We start from the raw sequence: 21,197 nt of genomic DNA on the forward strand, positions 1-21,197 counted from the left end.
AACAACAATATTATGGAATGATTAATTATCATTAATGTCAAAAGCTAATATCACTAAAAAAACAGTTAATTTTGTAGAAAGTTTTTAGTTTGCTCGTTCTATTCTATATACATGTTTTGGATACAATAAATTTTTATACATCGTATTTAATTTATCAAATATCATTTTATGTTTATTTTGAATTAATCTTTTTTAACATCTTATTTTAAAAGTTTTTCTATTTTATTAAATTCAACATAATATTTTAATATAGTAAGAAATGAATATCGATTTCATTAATGAACTTATATTTTAATTTTAAAATTTCAAATTATATAAAAGATTAAAAAAAAAAACATTTCAATTATTATATTTTATTATTTTTTTTTATTTTCTTCTAAATTCAAAGTTTTTAAACATTTTGACATTTATACTTAACTTTTTTTTAAATAATTTATGTATTACATGGATCTCAAAACTAGTTCATAATAAAAATAAATATAATTAAAGACATTTTCCAAACAAATTTAATATATACATCCGACTTTTTGGTAATTTTGCTAATCACACATTTAACATATAAATTACTATGAAGCCAATTTAACAAACAAACAAAAAATAAATTTTAAAAAAAATGTTGGTATATTTTACGGTTTAATCGTTAATATTTTGTTTTTGGGTTAATGACCTATAAAAGTAATAAACTTTATGTATATACATTTAGTCATGAGTAAATTATAAGGATTGTACATGTGGTTGGGGGTAATTTGCATTTTTGGTCCCTAATTTGTTTTTTTTTACTTAAATCATCCTTATAGTTTCATTTTGCTGCGTGTTTGGTTCCTAACCGACTTAAAATGACAAATATACTCTTATTTATTATTTTAATTGTTTTGTTTTTTTTATTAACTTCTTAAATGAAATTTTAAAAACAAATAAATAAATAATAATTGTTTTAGATGTGGGTCCATCACCCCCACTCGTACTCGATCTCCCTCCACCCTCAACCTCGTTCTCCGCATGACGTCTTATCTTCACATAATAATTCAATACTAACCACCAACAAAAACACGAACAAAAGGATATCCAATCCACCAAAAATAAAATTGTAACGAAATCAAACCTAAATTCAAACCCTTTAATCAGAATCTAAGGCTAAGAACAAGAAGGAATCCTTGAACCAAAAGTTAAGATGAAACCTCATATGAACAATTCAGCTTGAACCAAAAGTATATGATTCAACTTGCCTTATTTCCCGTTTTTGGATTCTAGAATTTTTACAATCTCCACCATTCCCCTAAAGGCCTGACCATAATGATTTATAGTGAGATTTCCATAAAAAAGTTGCAAGTGGGTGAACTGATAGTTGTTTCATTTTTTTTCGGCAATCTGCAGTGTTCTAAAGTCTTCTCCGACATTTTATGTAGTTTTCTGTGGTTACTTGCTTCGTTTTCTCGATGGACCTGTGTAACAGCCTGAAAATTTATATAAAATTTTTCATTTAATATTTAGAAATTATAATCATGTTTTGTTTTCCAAAATTCCATTACATGGGCGCCATCAAGCCAAACCCTTCCCCTTAGAACCAGAAGTACCTAAAACATCTAACAAACTATAAGCAAACGCTTAGTGAGTTCCCAAAATACACAAAACATACAACCACTTAATACCATGCAACATATATATAGAATTGTCTTGGGCTCCCCCTATGCTCTTCACCTAGAATGCCATGGGATCCCTTCATGGTCTGATATCCAAATGTCATGGGCTCCCCCATGGTCTTTACCTGGAATGTCATGGGCTCCCCTATGGTATGATAACCAAGTGTCATTAGCTCCCCCCATGGTCTTCACATAAGTCATTATATGCCAACTAACAAAACCATTGCATATCAACTATTAAGACCACGTATCAAGTAATGGGCCGACATTGGTGCCTTCAACCCATCGGTATAATGAGAAGACTCACCTCAGTCTGCTAAAAACAATAGTTGCTTGACTACCAATCCAAAATATCATATTGTATAAATATACAAACAACCCTAATCGGTATTATGACACAACCTAATCAAGGGCCCAAAATCCTAAGTCCAAAACCCCCAATTATGGCCTAAAAGTCATTCCTTCACTAATTGGCATGTTGGGTTTTATTTAAGAACTAGTTTCAAAAACTACAAATAATGGCAAACGGAAGACTTGAGTTTTATAAATAACATAAAAACTTTATCACCCACCAAGGATCATCTTGCAAGTAGTAGAAAGATTTAAAGCACAACCATAGAAGGAAGAAGAAACAACAACATTTGATGAAATTTGGGTCCTCTAGGGGAGGCTTGGATGTTAAAGAAGATGGATGAACCCAAAAAGACACCAACAATGTGCTAACTTGATGTAATGCTAGTTACAACTCTTAAGCTTTAAGTCAAAACAAGATTGTGACTTAAAGAGAAAATGCAAGCAACAATTATCTTCAAAGTGCAAGAGTTGAGAGAATATGGAGAGGGAAGGAAGAGCCCTCGGCTTTTACTAGGAAGAGTGACATACAAATGAATCCACTCTCCATTCTTTAAAGTATAATGTTAATCCAAGAGTCCTAAATCATTAAGCACTTTAGACAATCTTGTCCCTATGCATGCACCATGCTTTGACTTCTTTTGATTAAACAAATAAGAAAACCATGCCTCTCTTTTCCCATTAGTATGGTCGGCCATATGTGGAAAAAAAAAGATTTTATATTTTATAAACTCAAAGTTTATAAGATACAAACCTTTTCTTTTCCTAAAAGACAAAAGGCTTTCCAAAGTCCAAAATATTGTACATGACTTATTAATTCATACATTATGAAATAATGTGTTACTTGTATTGTAAAATAATTATTTGCATGAAATAAATATTTTCTCGTTTTATTATAAGAGTTTATGAATATTTATTAAAATCAATTTATAATAAATAATCAATTGTATCAAGTTATTGTTAGTGTTCCCCACTTCATAGGTTATTTTCTTTGCACCTTAGATGTTAAATGCACTAACCGTATACATATATATGTCGCAATATGCTATTTGGGACTCGATTTTGCTCTAGGACTTCGTTCATGAGTATAACATCCTTATTCCAGTCTTCAATTGAATCACTCACATAAGGTGAATTCATACCCCTATGCTTTTACCATGTTTTAATTTTTTTAAGGGGGGGGGGGGGGGGAAATATAAGTAAAAACACAAGGAAATCTTGTGTTATCATTCTAATAATTTCGAAACAGTTTTAAGTTCATTTCAAGCTATTTCAACTTATATAACTATTTTAAAAAGGGTTTTCAAACTACTTAAATTGTTTTATTCTTTTATAAATTCTGAAATACATGTTTATATATACAAAGATATATAATTAGGATTGAATAGGCTTAGGACTAATGTTTTCCACCTTATCTCCTGTTCCTTGTTTGGTTGTGGACTAGGGTTGGATCCATCTTCCCGACTGTTCCGTTTGATCTCAATTATACATATATATATATATATATATATATATATATATATATATATATATATATATATATATATATGAAACTTATTTAAATAAATCTTTACCTCTTTCGTAAACATGTTGAGTAAAAGGTGTTATTCTATAAATTATTTCATATGTTATATAAACTGTTAAATTACTAAGATTTTGCTTTCATAAAGAACATACTTGTAAAGTATAATAGGTATAGTTTAGGGAACACTAATGATATCTTACTAAGTTATGAACATCATACTAATATTACTATTTAAAGTATAAATATTGTACATTACAATTACAAGGTAGTTCATACATTTTCAAAGCACAAAAGAACATATGTAGTATCTCTGTGTCTAGTTATACAGAGCTGTGAGGTATTACTTCGTGTACCATTCATGGTATAGATTTATAAGTCTTACATATTATTACCAGAGTCTCCTGTATGGAGAGCGTACGTTTGTGTATAGATCTATATGAGACTGACAATCCCGCACATTACTATTAGCTACAGTGGGACCGGTAAGTCCACGGGTGACAAATGTCATATTTTTCGACGCCTACAATACATCATGTTATACACTAGTCAAATTTAGTATGGTAATATGAACTCACAATATTATCAACTTTAGATTACTGGGTTTCCTAACTTCTAGTGGTTTTACTAAACAATAGAACTACACTACATAACTTTTCTAATAACAAGAACAAACAATTTGAAAGAGTGCCTATAATGCTTACTTTATGATTCCTTGGTTCATACATAAAGATTACATATCAATAGGATCCGATAGATATTAGACTGTGTGCTTTCCGCTTCATTTCCTGTTCCTTGTTTGGTTGTGGGCTTGGAGCAGATTCACCCAGTCTACTATCTATTTGATCTTAGTCATATATATAATCTGTATACATTAAGAAATCATAAGGGGAAACAGGTATGCGTCAGGTCATAACATAAAATACAACACAATATCTTCTATTACAAACACTTACATTTTTTATGGGACATTTTGTTGGATTAGTGTCCAAGTCCATAACTATTTTGGTATGTACTTGACCCGATTGTAAGTATGGTCCTTTCGGGTTGCCTTCACCAAAGCAACTTGATAAGATGATTTGTAGAGAAAGAGATTAATTATAATTTATTAATATATTATGTGAATAATATATTATAAGAGAAATCATATTGTTTAATTAATATTAGTTAAGAATTAATAAGAATTAATTTTGTGGCTAAATGACTTTAATTAAATAAAGGGGACTAGAACTGTCAATTGTATGATAGCTGGATATTGGGCTAATGGACTCCATAAAGGATGGAGTGGATGAAATCCATAGGGAAACCCATGAGAATTCATCCAAAGACTTTAAGGAGGGAGTCAATGGGCTGCTTAGGGCCTAAGCAGCCAAATTAGGATTCCCTAGTTCAAAACCCTAATGGCCTCACTATATAATGACCCTTAGGGCACCCAAAAACGTGGCTAAGTGTTCCTTAGGGTTTCATGGAAGTTTTGGTGCCTCCTTATCTTCTCCAAAGTCATCCTCTTGCTCTTGATGTTTGTGAGCCATTAGAGGTGTGACATTTGTCTTTTAGAAGTCCAATTGTTTTCTAAATACGTGTCAAAGCTAGTGGGAGTATAAATGTAATTGTAGCACCTGGTTTCCGGTATGTGAATTTTATTTGAGCATTGCCCTATTTTAGCCTTGGACTCGGCGAGTCATAAGGTCCGACTCGCCGAGTAGGGACGAGACTCAGGACACGTTTAAGTGGGCGACTCGGCGAGTCCATATCCTGGACTCGGCGAGTCACCGCTGCTGGATGAAACCCTAAGTTTCAAGGGTTTGCACCCTATTTAAACCCTCATTCCGCCCCAACTCGTCCCCATTCACCCCCAGAACTCCCCCAACATCGTTTTCCCTTATTTCCTTGAGAGATTGAAGTGTTCTTGGTGTGTTCTTGAAGGTTTTGAGGAGAAAGAGGAGTAGATCAAGAAGAGGAGAAGGAGATCAGCCATCTTTGTGTCATTTCAACATTTTACTTGAGGTATAGCTCGTTTCCCCTCTGTTTTCAAGCTTGTAATCCCTTTTTGCTTCATAGGAGTCCTTCTTGGGCTCTTCCCCAAGCTTGTTTGTGCTTTGTGGGTGATGATAAGTGGTTAGCCTTTAGATCTAGGCATGATTTAGTCCCTGGAGCTTGGATCTAATGCCTTTATGGGGTCATATTGCATGAAAGCCCTAGATCTACCTCTTTTGGTGCACTTTGAGCCTTAAAATCCATATTGGTGAATATCTACACGTAAAGCTGGAAACTTTACGTGTGATTTGTGTCCTAGAAGCCCAGATCTATAAATGGACTGGATTGGAATCGAGCAAATCGGTGTATTTGGGGGATGCATGGCGACGACTCGGCGAGTCGTATAGGTGACTCGGCGAGTCTGGTCGCGAGTCACCGAATTGGTCCCTTTATGATGTATCGAGTTGAGCCGTGAGTCACAGGGGGTGACTCGGTGAGTTGGGAGCTGAACTCACCCATGTTAGGACTCGGCAAGTCAATGCCCTGACTCGGCGAGTCCAAGGCAATCTTCATAGATCAAGAACAGACTCGGCGAGTTGTTCATACAACTCGGCGAGTCTTGGCATAAAGTGTTCTTCGGATGAAGATGAACTCGACGAGTTGTTCATACAACTCGGCGAGTAGGATGAAGAGGTTGAACGTCAGTTTAGAAGATGAACTCGTCGAGTCATAGCCCAACTCGACGAGTAGAATCAGGGACCCAGGATAATAGTTTGCTAGGGACTCGGCGAGTCGGGTCAACTGAAAGTTGACTTCGATTTGACTTAGGGCTAGACCAGGGGTAAAATGGTCTTTTTACCCAAAGGACAGTTAGCAGTGTATGATTAAGTATATTTTGGGAATTGCAGCCGGAGGACTCCCGGAGCAGCAGCAGTCAGTTAGTTCCCGATCAGTTCAGCAGCTACTTTGAGGTGAGTTACCTTCCAGTAGTGGTGGGCCTAAGGCCACAATATCGGCCCACCAGTAGGGGACGTATGATAGATGATTGTCTTTGTGATATCATCTAGGTTTGCTATTACCTGTTATGTTATATGCTCTCATGATACGTTATATGCAATAGTAGTGGAGTTCGGTTGTTAGGACCGCAGGGTAGTCAGACACCCCAGAAACATCTGACCATATGTGATGGTATGCTTGTATGTTAGCCTGTTATATTATGCGATAGAGGTAGCGGGAGGGGACCAGTCCCCGAGGATCGGTTGTTAGGACCGATGGGTAGTCAGCACCCCAGAATGGTTGACATGGGTAGCCAGCACCCCAGAATGGCTTGACACGGGTAGGACGGCACCCCAGAATGGCCGTATGGGTAGGTCGGCACCCCAGAATGGCCGTACCGGGTAGTCAGGCACCCCAGAATAGCCTGGCAGTATTTATGTTATGTGTTTGCATGGTATGTGGTACGTTGGGGGAGCTCACTAAGCTTTGTGCTTACGGTTTCAGTTTTTGGTTTCAGGTACCTCCTCAGCTAGGGGAAAGGAGCCGGCACGGTAGCAGCATGTCACACACACACTCTTCGGTTTCCGCATTTACGAGATTCACTGGGATTGTACTCTGATAGTTGATGGATTGTGTGGTTTGAATATTAAAACGTGGTTTGCGATGTGTTATGGCGTGATCAAACAATGCTTTTATTTATTAATGTTTTCTAAAAGTAATATTTTAAAATGAAATTTTTGGACCTGAAAATTTAATCATTAAAATGAAGTTTATAAAATGAAATTCCGCTAAAAATGGAAAGCCCAGAAACACGGGCGTTACAAAAACCCTAATGGCCTCACTATATAACGACCCCTAGGGCACCCAAAAATGTGGCTAAGTGCTCCTTAGGGTTTCTTAGAAGTTTTGGTGCCTCGTTCTCTTCTCCAAATCCATCCTCTTGCTCTTGGTGTTTGTGAGCCATTAGAGGTGTGACATTTGTGACACTAAGCTTTCCGAAGCCAATTACAATGAGGATTTGAGATTGTTATTGCTACATAACAATCAAGGTAAGATCTAAACCCTATTCTTATGTTAATATCGATTATCACATGCTAGATCTAGGGTTTAAAGTCTTGGATGAATTCATGTACAATAGAGAAACCTAGATCCAAGCATTAGGGTTTGCATGAGCACAGAGGATGTTCTTATGGCCAAAACTCATCACATTTAACTAAGTACATACATATACAATAAAGTTCATACAAATGCATCAGTTTTACATTACTTTCCAAGTATAATGTAGATTTCACTTAAAAAGGACCATCAATGTTAAACTCTGTGATTACTTAGTATATGCGCCAGGGTTACATACAATGTAGATTCAACTAACAGTGGAATGTGTGGACTCTGCCGTATTTCTTATTCCTTATTTGGTTGTGGGCTTAGGGCAGAACCACACAATCGATTGTCTGTTTGATCTATATTGTATATAACATGTATATACTAAGTGATCGTACAAGGGAACTGTTTTGTGTCACATTTTTCTTACAATAGATTACATCAGGAAATATTGGGTTTTTATGGAGGAACAAACTAAGGTTTTCAAGGAACAAAATGCATGATTTCTAAATACTTATGAACTCACCAACTTAAATGTTGATACTATCTTTCAAAATCACTTGTATTCTCAGGAAACTAGTAGACAGGTACACGCACCGGGATTCAAAAGATGTAGCATAGTAGCTTCATGACTTTGTTTTTCTATTTACTTTTGATGCCAATCGTATGTGATTCAAATATATTGTAAACACTATACTATTAATGAAATGGATGTTGTCGCTTATTTTACTATGATGCATGTGTTGTGGTACTTAACATGAAGTCATCCACCCCCAGACGTTTCCGCCGTTCCGGTTTGGGGGTGTGAAAGCAAATGCCTGGCATTCCTTGCATTTCCTAGTCAAGGCTGCGACGTCGTTGTACACATCTGGCCAATATACCCATAGGCGAAGTATTTTGGCTGTGAGCGCTCGAGCACCTTCATGTGCCGTTGCGTCCCCATAATGAATTTCTTTTAGGAATGTCTGCCATTCTTCCTTGGAGATGCATTTTAGCCGTTGGTTGAGGTACGCTCTTCGGTATAATTGATTATCTATGATTGCGAAATGTGACGCCCTGATCTTGACTTTCCTTGCCTCCTCAGGGTTGTCCGGTAGCACGCTATGGCACAAGTAATCGACATACGGTGTGGTCTATTCCGGTGCAGTCGATACAGTATTAACCTTTTGGTTATCAATACTTCTCTCCGGGAGCACTTCAACTAGTACTTTCTTTGTTAGGTGATCATAGAAAGTGGAGGCTAACTTATTTATTATATATCCGATTCCAACGATCTTTATATCTATGAAAAGGTAAAGAGAACCTTTACACTTTTATCATCTCATAACCGCCTTAAAATTTCCTGAATAAAAGTTCAATTTCCATCAAAGTCCGAGCTGACTTTACCAAAATACTCATTCATTCCAAAATACAAGCTGAATCCCCGGATCATCTAGATTTACATCACCCATATCCAAATAGGTCCATATCTCATTAATGTAAAAATCAATGTAAAGTTGATGCTTACAACTTTACATTAATGTAAAAATCTAGATTTACATCACCCATATACATAGAAATCTAGATTTACATCACCCGTATACATTAGTGTAAAAATCTAGATTTACATCACCCATATCCAAATAGATCATCTAGATTTACATCACCCATATACATAGAAATATTATTTTAAAAATGTTAATGCTTACAACTTTACATTAAATTGGTTTAGGTGCGAAACTCATGTGTTACACGTATTTATTAAAAAAAATTAATGTAAAGTTGTAAGCATTAACATTTTTAAAATAATATTTCTATGTAAACATATGCATATTTTTTAAAATAAACTTTCGAAATAAATAAAAATGAAGTGATAAATAAGTAATTACTTGAATCTACCATAATATTATAAAGTATTGACATATTGTAAATAAATGTTATCAATCACAAATTTCCAAAAACTTCTTTGAATACAACATTATATATCTTATCGTTAAGTTTATCATCTTTGTTTAAAATTAATATTTTTTAATCCATACAATAATCCATGAGGAGATACTCGTTGTCTAAAAAACAACCACACATTCGATAGCAATTGTCCTTGACTTGACTGTTGTTTATTGTAATCGCAAAACATATATTAAGTGAAAATTCTTCTTTGAAATGCGAAAGCTTTTATTCGAATGCATCAAAGACATTCTTGGAATAAACGTGTGATTTTGCTCTAATTGGACAAAGACGACAAAGAGATGCTAAAATTAGGATGAGGACGCACAATATTTTTTATAATTATATTGAAATATTAGCATACATATTACTTAACAAAAGCTCTTCTTTAGAGTTACAATCATATTTTTTTATGAAATTTGTTAAAAAATTTATATTATTATAAAAATGACTTATTCAATCAATTAATTGTAAGTGAGTATTCATGATTATCAATTTCAATGATAAATTCCTCATGTGACACTTGCATTGTGGAATTGTATCCTAAGATTTGGAATAAATAAAAGAAAATTAAGATGTTAAATGATTTAAAAGACAAAGAAGTTGAAATATGTCATGTGTTTGGTTTATAAGACTTGATATGGTACTGAAGTCTTTTCTAAATTAAAAATATTTTTGTTTGCAAAAAAATTGAAATATGGTTACCATAAACAACATATGAAAATATAGTATAAATTATTTATGATGTTTGATTTTGATCAAATCATCTTTAGTATCCAAATATACTAAAAATGATTATTTTTTTTTATCAAATCCTAGCCACAATAAGCTTGTTACGATATCATACCATGCTAGATGTGTAATTAATCATTCATACCACGTTTTGAAAATTGATAAAGAAGAAATTTTACACTTACTATATTTTATCTTGCATGCAACATTGTCTAGATGTGCATCATTCATACCATATCTTGAAAATTGATAAAGAAGAAATTTTACACCTACTATATTTTATATTGCATGTAACACTGTCTACATGTCGACTTCTCCATGTGAGGTTTAGCAATATTAATCATATGTTAACACTCATCGTGTGATTGCCATAGAAAGGAAATAAGCTTCAGTTCTGGTGTATTCAAAAAGGAAAACTGCAATAAAGTCCTTACATATTGGCTTCATAATCGATTTACCCTTTATATATATTTTTTATTCAATTAAGTCTCAAATACCGGTAATCGTATTCAATTTAACCCTTTGACTCGGTCAATAGGTCATCCAACTTTCAAAAATTACATTTTCGGCCCAGATTTCAAAATTTATTACAGATTTGGTCCAAAATTTACACTTTTGGCCTAGATTTTATTTTTTTTTTTACAAATTTGGTCTAAAATTTACCCTTTTTGCCCAAATTTTAAGATTTTTATTATGAATTCATCATAACTTTAGTTTTCTTTACAACTTTTTTTCTCAAATGTTTGTTTCTAATATGTTTTTTCTTTAAAACTTATATTTATACAAAAAAAACATATTTTCACATAAAAATCTTATTTTTTTATATAAAAACTTTTTTGTATATGAAATATCTAATTATAAAAATAGGTTTGAATTATTTGTGTGATTTCTCTTAAAAAATCAATTAAGAAATTAAAAGTAACCCTAAATTATACTATTAAATTATAGTTTGTCAAAAGCTAGTTACACTCATTTTAATATTATTTATTTGTTCTTTAATCACATTTATAGGAAAAGTTTAAATAATAGAAGATGCTACATATTGAAAACTACATATTTTTTTGTTTCTCGCTGAATAAATGTTCATACATATAGTTCATGATCACTTTGGATTTCTTTATTTAAACTTCTTTGTAAAATCGGATTAATATGTTAATTTTGTTTGTTGTAATAACAAAAAATAACTATCTAGAATGGAGCAATTGTCATTTGTCGATAAGGAGGTTTTGGCAGAAAATAACATTTAACAAATGTAAAAAAATATTTCAAACGTTGATAGTTACAACTCCTACTGAAATCAATATGGATTGTCAAATATGAGATTAGAACAACTTTACATACCTTTTGTCATATATATGTGATCGAAGGTATGATTTAATTTACGAAGATGCAACAGGTTGAAAAATACATATAAACAACTATATTAAAATCTCATAGAAAAAAGAACACACACTAAATAGAACTCATATTAAAATCTCTATATTAATAGTATAATTTAGGGTTACTTTTGATTTAAGGTAACTAGTGTAACTAGTTTTTGACTAACTATAATTTAATAGTATAATTTGAGGTTACTTTTAATTTCTTAATTTATTTTTTAAGAGAAATCACACAAATAATCCAAACCTATTTTTATAATTAGATATTTCATATACAAAAAAGTTTTTAAAAAAAGTTTTTATATAGAAAAAATAAGATTTTTATGTGAAAATATGTTTTTTTTTTTTTTTTTTTTTGTATAAATATGAGTTTTAAAGAAAAAACATATTAGAAACAAACTTTTGAGAAACAAGTTGAAAAAAAGACTAAAGTTAGGATGAATTCATAATAAAATTCTAAAAGATTTGGGCAAAAAGTGTAAATTTTGGACCAAATTTGTAAAAAAAAATTAAAATCTCGGCCAAAAATGTAAATTTTGGACTAAATTTGTAATAAATTTTGAAATCTGGGCCGAAAATGTAATTTTTGAAAGTTGGATGACCTGTTGACCGGATCAAAAGGTTAAATTGAATACGATTACCGGTATTTGGGACTTAATTGAATAAAAAAAATATATAAGGGCTAAATCGATTATGAGGCCAATATATAAGGACTTTATTGTAGTTTTCCCTATTCGAAAATTAAAATATGTAATGAGTTTGTTATAGAAAACAATATCACTTCCAAATGTTACTAATCATTTAGGAAATTAGTCATCTAAGAATTCCTTGATTTTAGCTAATCATATCAATATTTATAAACATAATATTATTTATGTAAATAGAGATCAATTTATGGATATACAAAAGGAATGACCAAATTTTGAGCTAATTAGATTATTAATTATTATAATTATGTATCTTAATTACATTAATGATGTGGGATTAAAAAGAAAATGAAAAAAATAATAAAATGACATCCTAATCCTAATAAAAGAATTCTGATTTCACACTTCTCTCTTCTACAATAGTTTTCAGCCAAAAGTAATTTTACCATTATACCCTTCTATGTGTCCTTACGTCATCTAAGGTGTTTATTCCCATAATCACGCATCTTTTCCTCCAAATTTGCAAACTTGGTTTTGGAAAGAAGATATTGATTCAAATTTAAAATACCCAAATGTCGCAACAAATTTTAAATACTACGATTATGGAGGAAGTTGGGGGTCTGAATCTCTTTAAACTCAATTGTTCATATTCTCTTACTCCCCTTTCGGCGTTTGTATGCAGATTCGCCCAAAAATTCAAAGTGAAAAAAAAAATACATGTGCTAACTAAATCCATTCTTTTTGTTCTTGAAAGAAATATGCATGTGAAAATCTCAGCTTTTCAACATATGTTTTGGTTTAGATATGTCGTCGATGAATTGCTTCAATTTCTGCACACCAAATGTTCGATGAATTGCTTTAGAGGTTCTGCACAACAAGTGTTTGTGATTTTACCGATATGAAGGTAATACTCTATGATTTATCTAAAAATACACCCAAGTCCTTGTAGATTAAGGAAATATAAACCATTAACTGTAAAATTATATTACTCAAATAGAAATGTTTACCTAATGGTTGAGGGTATAATTGTAAATTGCTTATTCCGGCGAGCTCAATCATCATAGAGACGTAAATGTAGAGGAATATGGAAAAAATGAAGTTGTTGGATACCTTTTGGAAGATTTGATGACTTCAATTATTTTGTTGCAGGTTCAGGAGCTTATGATTTTGTTCAAGTAACCTGAATTTGAGAATCTTTGTATCTCATTTCATGAAACTTTGGTTCTGCGATATGTTTGATTTACAATAGTGTTTTTTTGTGCATTAGGAATTTCATAATGGTGATCTTCAACAATGTGAAACAATTCATGAAAAAATAGGGCAAGTATGCATCATAAGTTGATCACCCAAATGGGCGGTGCAAAGGTATAAGAGTTTTTTTGGATCTTTTTTTTTCTCTGAATTTATTTATTTTAAATGTTTTTAAGATATTTCCATATTTTTTAATAAAAAAATTGTATCATTTTTTTAGGTGGCCTTGAGTGTCTATGCAATGTTATACTTGAGTCACGTTGCAATTACTTTTTTAGATTATTTCCAATATTTTGAGTGTAGAATTAATGTTGAACTTGCAATTCCAGCGAGGAACCCAGTCTACGAGTGTTTGAAGAATTCACAATGGGTTTTCATCCTAGATCATGGGAAATTGATATATATATATATATATATATATATATATAATTTGAATTTATATTGGAAAATTACTATTTTAACCTTGACTCACTACTCAACTCCTCATAGGTTTATAATGACATGGCTCAAATCGGTTATGAAAAGGCTAAAAAGACTTATATAGATTACAGGGTGAGGAAGTGTACCTCCATTTTTTTTTTTTTTTTTTTTTACTTTTTCAGGCTATTTTTTCGTTTTTTTCCAAATTAAAATATTGCTAAAAAATTTATATATTTTTGTTTTTTATTACAGTTTCGATACTGACAAGAGTAATGTATCACTCTATATGACAACAATTGGATCTCATTCACATTTAGTACAAATACCATCCATAAAGGTTTATTCATATCTAGCCACATTCTTTTGTTTCCATTTAATGTTTTTTATTGTTTAATGCACATCTGATTCTATGGTTCAATACACATCACTTGAAGGATTCCAAGAAAGATAATCACAACTTGTATATAGGCTCTTAAAATCCATCTTTAACAAATTTGATCAAATCAACACCTCAATAAAAAAAATCTTCCGAACATTACACACTAACATGTGCGCTTTAAATCTACAGTAACATTTATACCATTACATAAAGTAGTTTTAAATTAATTGGACTGATTGCTTTTGGTTCAATACACATTCCATTTGTTCCATAGTTATAACTTATACTTTGATGTGTGCTTCCTAATTTACATCATTAAACCTATTTCCAGTTTTTAATTTATAGTTGATAATTTGGATTTTGTTTTTGGTTAATGATTATCGTTTAATTTTATGAAATATATGCAAGTTTTGAATAGAGGGGAATCTCTGAACGCCGTGACCATAATGAGGTGCTGAAAGGATATGGTTGGATCATTAATTAAGATAATACCAATTATGGATTTTTTTTTTCAGTTGATCTTTTTTCATCTTGAACTTTTCTCACTTATCATTTCATTATATGGGGTTGTATTTCTTTAGGTTGATCAAGGGCTTCATAACCTACAAATTTCTTATGTTTATTTTTTTTTTGGAGTGTAATGTAATAATGATCCTTGCCGAGTTTCCTCACATTTTAAGTACATGGTTTTTGCATGCCAAATGTTTGTTATAATTGTTGACTTAACGTTTTGTTTCTAACAATGTATGAGAGTTTCTAAGTTCAAATCACAAATCAACTTCTTTTATTAATATGCAGGTATCGATTTAAAGAGATGTAACAAAGCTGTTTTTACAATCATGTACATGCATGTCTACAAACCATAAGTTCATGGTATATCGTCTCTAGGTCTCACTTAAAAAAAATTGATGAATGAGTTTTTTGTAAAATTTTTGGTGAAATTACAACTCTTGTCCTGCTTTATACAATTATTTTTTGAGGAGTGTGGCTTGAATAGTAGCATAGATGAACTAGGTGTCATGCATTTTTGCTATCATTGTGTAATCTCCTTTAATATCCTCCTGAAATTTGTCAATGTGATGATTTTACTGTCACAAAATGATCATTCATCATCATGTATATTATAATATAGAAGAAGTTTGTATTATATTTTAAAATTTTGAAATGAATGAAGACTCAAAAAATAAGTTTGTAGCTTCAAATGATTTCATATTAAGATCCTATCAAATAAATAGTAAATTTGTAAAAAAAAATTATCAATATTTTTTTTACCCGTGGTTTCCACGGGTTGTAACTAGTGTGGAAATGAAATTATTCTAAAATGCTATAAAAATTACATGTGTCAAAATCAAAAAGAAAATGATATGTGACAAAAGAGTTTTTATTTATTATGATAAATCCAACAACTTTGATATGTCGGCAATTTTAAATGTCATGTGATGCTAATCTTAAATGATAACCCGGGAAGCGACATGAACTATACAACCATTAGATATTTAGATCCCAAATTTAGATTCATAACTCTTTTTTACAAGGCATCCACTATCAAAAATGTTAACTATAAATATTTTAAAACAACATAAGATAAACAATAAATGAACATTTTTATTTACACCTTTATCTTTATTAATCATAAATATATTTTAAAGGTATTTAAATTAATCATGCTTAATTTATGTATTCTATTTTATTCATGTTCAAAACAAGTTTATTTACATTTCAAAACTAATCACACCATATTATATATAATTTCATTCATTTATATATATATATATATATATATATATATATATATATATATATATATATATATATATATATATATATATATATATTTTGGAAACAACTTCAAAAATAAACATATTCAAACATTGCATAATTGAGATATATTACTAGGCTAATAAATTCGGTTAATAAAACATTGGATTAACAATATTTTAATTATTTTTGGTTCTCATGGTTGAAACGTTTTCGGTTAATATGTTGGATCAAATGTTTAACAAAGGCGACGTCTACCTCAAAAAAATTGATTATAAATTCCATAATTTATATTTTTAACGATGCTTTTGCTTTGACTATTTATAAAGTAGACATCCTTAATAGATGGAAAAACATCCTTTTAAAAGAAACTAGATGCTACAATTATGGCAATCAAACTCATTTTGTAATAATGTCCTAAGCCATTAAGGAAGTACGAAAATCAAAGAGCAGTTGTTTGAGGAGTTTCAGTGCAAGTGATGATGATCGAAGAACGAAGAAAGAAGAAATTTGTCTTGTGGCCTTGGATTTTCAATAGGTATGTTCTAACTATTCAAATGATGAATATTATAACAACAATGACTCATTATAGTCTGACTTTGAGGGATTTAGATAATCTTCATTAAAGAATAGTTTTAAGAGAAGACGTTAGCTCTATGTAAGTGTATTTGTGTATAATAAAAAAAATGTAAGTGTACATGTAGTAATTACAAGAAAACTTGTTTATAAACCCATTAGGTACATTAGACTACCACCTGAACAATAACTAGCTTTAGCTTTAAATAGCATAACCTTAACACAATCTTTGAATTAAATATATTAAATTAAAGAAAGAAATTAAGACCAAGATATATAATCAAGGGTGGATTTGGCGTTAATGATCCTAAAACCATGAGATTATGGTATCATAGACCTGTTTTTGGATGTAAGTTTAAAAGTGAAATTGAATATCTCAAAGACAATTTCTTTATACACATCAATCTATAAAACACACAAATCTACCCTCTACCCTCTAATTAATCCTCTACCCTCTAATTAATGATGGTCTATTTTGACCATAGATCCCGATTCTTTTTTTTTTTTCTTTTTTTTTTGGGCTTTTTTATTTTTACACTTTAGTGAAACTCACTTTGTGTCAATAAAATCCAAACTCCAATACACTTTATTGAAACTCACTTTGTGCCAATAAAATCCAAACTCCAAATTTTTCTGTAGTTTTTTCCCCAATACATATAAGGTGTTGTAAATTAAAATTTTCTTTCCAAGTTTTTTTTTTTTTTTTTTTTCTTTTCAATAGAATTTACGTATGTGGTATATATTATTATTTAATACAAAAAAATTCTAAACTCTAATATTTCAAATAACCAAAACAACATTATATGTAAACAAAATAAATTAATTCGGGTCTTATAAATTTAATACATATTATTTGAATTTAGTCAATTTACACACCCTTTGATAATCATAAGATATCTAAATAAATTGCCAATGTCTATAGTCATTTAAATATTTTGATTTTGTTTTTCTAGTTATAATCATTCTTTACGGCCATTATACATCTGTTTGTCACACACATACATACATACACAAGTTATAAATATTTTTTCAGTTTATAAAAAATAAATATTTAGTTAATACTTAAATATTACATATGATATGTTGTCATTAACTCATATCCCGAATCTGATTTTATTTTTAGCTTCTCTGATCCATTTCTTCTTCTACTTTCATTTTCATATATGTCTAAAAACACTAAATTATAACAAACTACAAAAATATAGTTATATTGAAAACTGAACATCATTAATCCATTTAAACTTCCAATAAACCACAACATTTTATATAAACAGAAAACAAACCATTTAAAGAGTATATTAACAATAATTTAAAAAAAAAAAGTTGTTCACCGTCGGAACCAGCTTGCCGCCGCTGTCGGCAACAACTAACCGGAATAACGTCGGAGACAAAACGAAAGAAAAAAAGATCGTGAGAAAGACCACCGAAAAGACACCATGAGAAAGACATAATGAGAGATATAGCACCGTGAGAAGACCGCCATCGAAACCTCAGCCGGAAATCACGTTGTCGCCGTCGCCGAAAATCGCATCCGACGTCTCTGGCTCTCACTCTTGGCGGCTGAATTTGTGTGCTAGGGTTTAAACAAAGTAAGCCTTTTATGATCAATGAACCTCCGGTTAAGAAAAATAACCATGGACTCCCAAAAGTGAAGCGTGGTCACTATCAAAGTCAAGCTCCTCACCGATACAATTGTTCAGAATTGAATCAGAAACCACCTAGGCATAGTTCATCATTCTTCGACTTGAACGATGAACCGACCTGACATAGTTCATCATTCTTCGACTTGAACGATGAACCGACTAGGCATAATTCATCATTGTTCGACTTGAACGATGAACCGACTAGGCATAATTCATCATTCTTTGACTTGAACGATGAACCAGCTAGGCATAGTTCATTCTTCATGGGCATGCATGAGGAACCAATAGACCAATGTTCGTACCAGTTTGACTTGAATGAGGAACAAACATGCCAATGGTCGTACCGGTTTGACTTGAAAGAGAAAGCAACGAAGGAACATAATTCATTGTTGAAGGAAATTCCATCAATATTTCATCCGTACATCATGCGTATACAAAATGTAAAGGGTGATGGAAATTGTGGTTTTCGATCGGTAGTTGTTTGTCTCGGGTATGATGAAAATGAGTGGCTTTTCATTCGCCAACAATTGTATGCCGAGTTATTGACATCATATGAAGACTATTCTAGAGTTTTCATTGGATGCAATGAAGTACTTGATTCATTGTCTTTCTTCATGACATATATGACAGTACCACCATAACACTATATGCTTATGCCTGAGACAAGTATCCTGATAGCCAACAGGTTTGGTGTGATTGTCCAATTTTTGACCACAGTGGGCTCTGTAACCTTTTTCCCTCTATAGAGAGGTCCTAGTGAGTTTCAAAATCATCGTGTCCTTACATTTGCACTTGTATACATCAATCACTATTTGATGGTACAGTTAGAAGGAGAGTATCCGATGCCTCCTATTTCAGCACTATGGATCCGCCACAAAGACCCGTCCGTAGCTGAATGACAAACTATGTATAAGTCGCGTCTAGAATTTTATAAGCGACTCAGACCTACGGAAAGATCTTTTATGACTATAGATGATTAGTTGTTTATTTTTGTCTCGGGTTTTTGTTATGTAATATTTAAAATTAAAAAAAATGATGAAGGTTTGTTCGGATTTTATTTCATATAATGTTATTTATAATATCAATGATATTAGATTGACAAAATTTTATTTATAATTTATTTTTTTTATAATATTATATATGTTATTATATTATAAAAACTATATTATTGTTGTTTTTTTATCTTAATAAAAAATAAATATAAAATTATTAATATTAATTAAGTTAGTAAAAATGTAATTATTAAATAATAATGATTTATAAATTATGTAATAATGAACTAATAATAAAAATTGGTCAAATAATAATTATATTGTGATGATGATTTAAAAAGTAAAGTCAATAATAATTATATGATGATAATTACCATCATTCATCTAAAAAAGCAAACCTAATATATAGGTTGGTGTTTTGTAGAGTGGTGTGTCCAAAGTAGGACTCATGACCCTATCTCAAATGGATCCATGATAGATAATGCACAAGGCATAATGATGAATCCAATCCTCTTCTCCACCTATAAAGATTATGATGATGGTCTTGTAGATTTTGGAGAAAACACCAAAGATAATTAAGGTAGTTAGTAAAGGTACCATTTATTTTAATAACATTATAACATTCATGGATGTTGTTGAACAAGTTTGTCATCCAGAGGTTAATTTGCCAAGTGTTAAGCCTGGTTTTTTTTTTGTTTCTTTTTAAATTTTTTTATAAGTCTTGTATTTATAAAGTGGAACGAATTGTTAATGATATCTTAACTTATAAAGCGTTGTTGATATAACTGTTGTTTTTTTTGGACTGAATGCACTTAGTGAATTTGAATAATGACTATTTTATCCTCCTATTTAAAATAATAAATTATTATTTCTTTAATACTTGTTATAAATATAAATAAAATGATAATTTATTTAAAAACCATTATAAATTAAAGTGTATACCCTCACATTAAATAACTTTTAACTTTTAAATAAATTAAAAATAGAGTAAATTACATGAATGGTCCCTATGCTTTGGGGTAATTTACGCGTTTGATCCCTAACTTATTTTTTTAACTCAGAAGGTCCCTACTGATTATTTTTATTACGTATTTGGTCCCTATTATTTGTTTTTGTTACGCGCTTGGTCCCTATCATACTTAAAAAGACTATTATTTAAATAGGAAAAAATGATGCAGTACGTAAGGTAAGGTGAGAAGGGTGAGATTAGGGGTGTGTTTATTTAAATAAATTAAAAAATAAAGGGAAAATAGACTTTTTATGTAAGACAGGGACCAAGCGCGTAACAAAAACAAATAGTAGGGACCTTCCGAGTTAAAAAAATAAGTTAGGGACCAAACGCGCAAATTACCCTAAACCATAGGGACCATTCGTGTAATTTACTCTTAAAAATAACATGATACTTAACTAATACATCTAATAAAAATAAATCTAACATATTCATTATACTAAATTAATAATTTTATGAGGAAAATTAGAATTATGTTTAAAAAATGTTCCTAAATAAATTTATATACTTATAGAATTGGAATTTGCATGCAAGTTATTAAAAGACATATGAAGCATGTTGCTTTTTATTCTCTTCTTTTTTTATTAAATGTATTATTTATTTTTTTATATTTGTTATCCTTTGTTTTGAAATAGAAACTAATTAATAAAACAAAATCTTTAATAATCATGAGCATGCCCTTTTTATTTGGAAGAAATAATGAGTAGTATGGAGGGTAATTTTGGAAAAACAAAAATAAGATTACCACTTGATGTTAAAGACATTTATTTTCCATGTCAATCCACCAAGATAAATTGTTAACATTAAGTAAAAAAGAAAGGGTCTTATATAGCTGAACTTGTTAAGTTTTTCTAAATATTAAGTTCATTTAGTAAAAAAGAAACACCCTTTAGTCATT

This window comes from Lactuca saligna, chromosome 1, assembly GCF_052625555.1.
Source record: "Lactuca saligna cultivar CGN05327 chromosome 1, ASM5262555v1, whole genome shotgun sequence".
NCBI classification, from domain to species: Eukaryota; Viridiplantae; Streptophyta; class Magnoliopsida; order Asterales; family Asteraceae; genus Lactuca; species Lactuca saligna.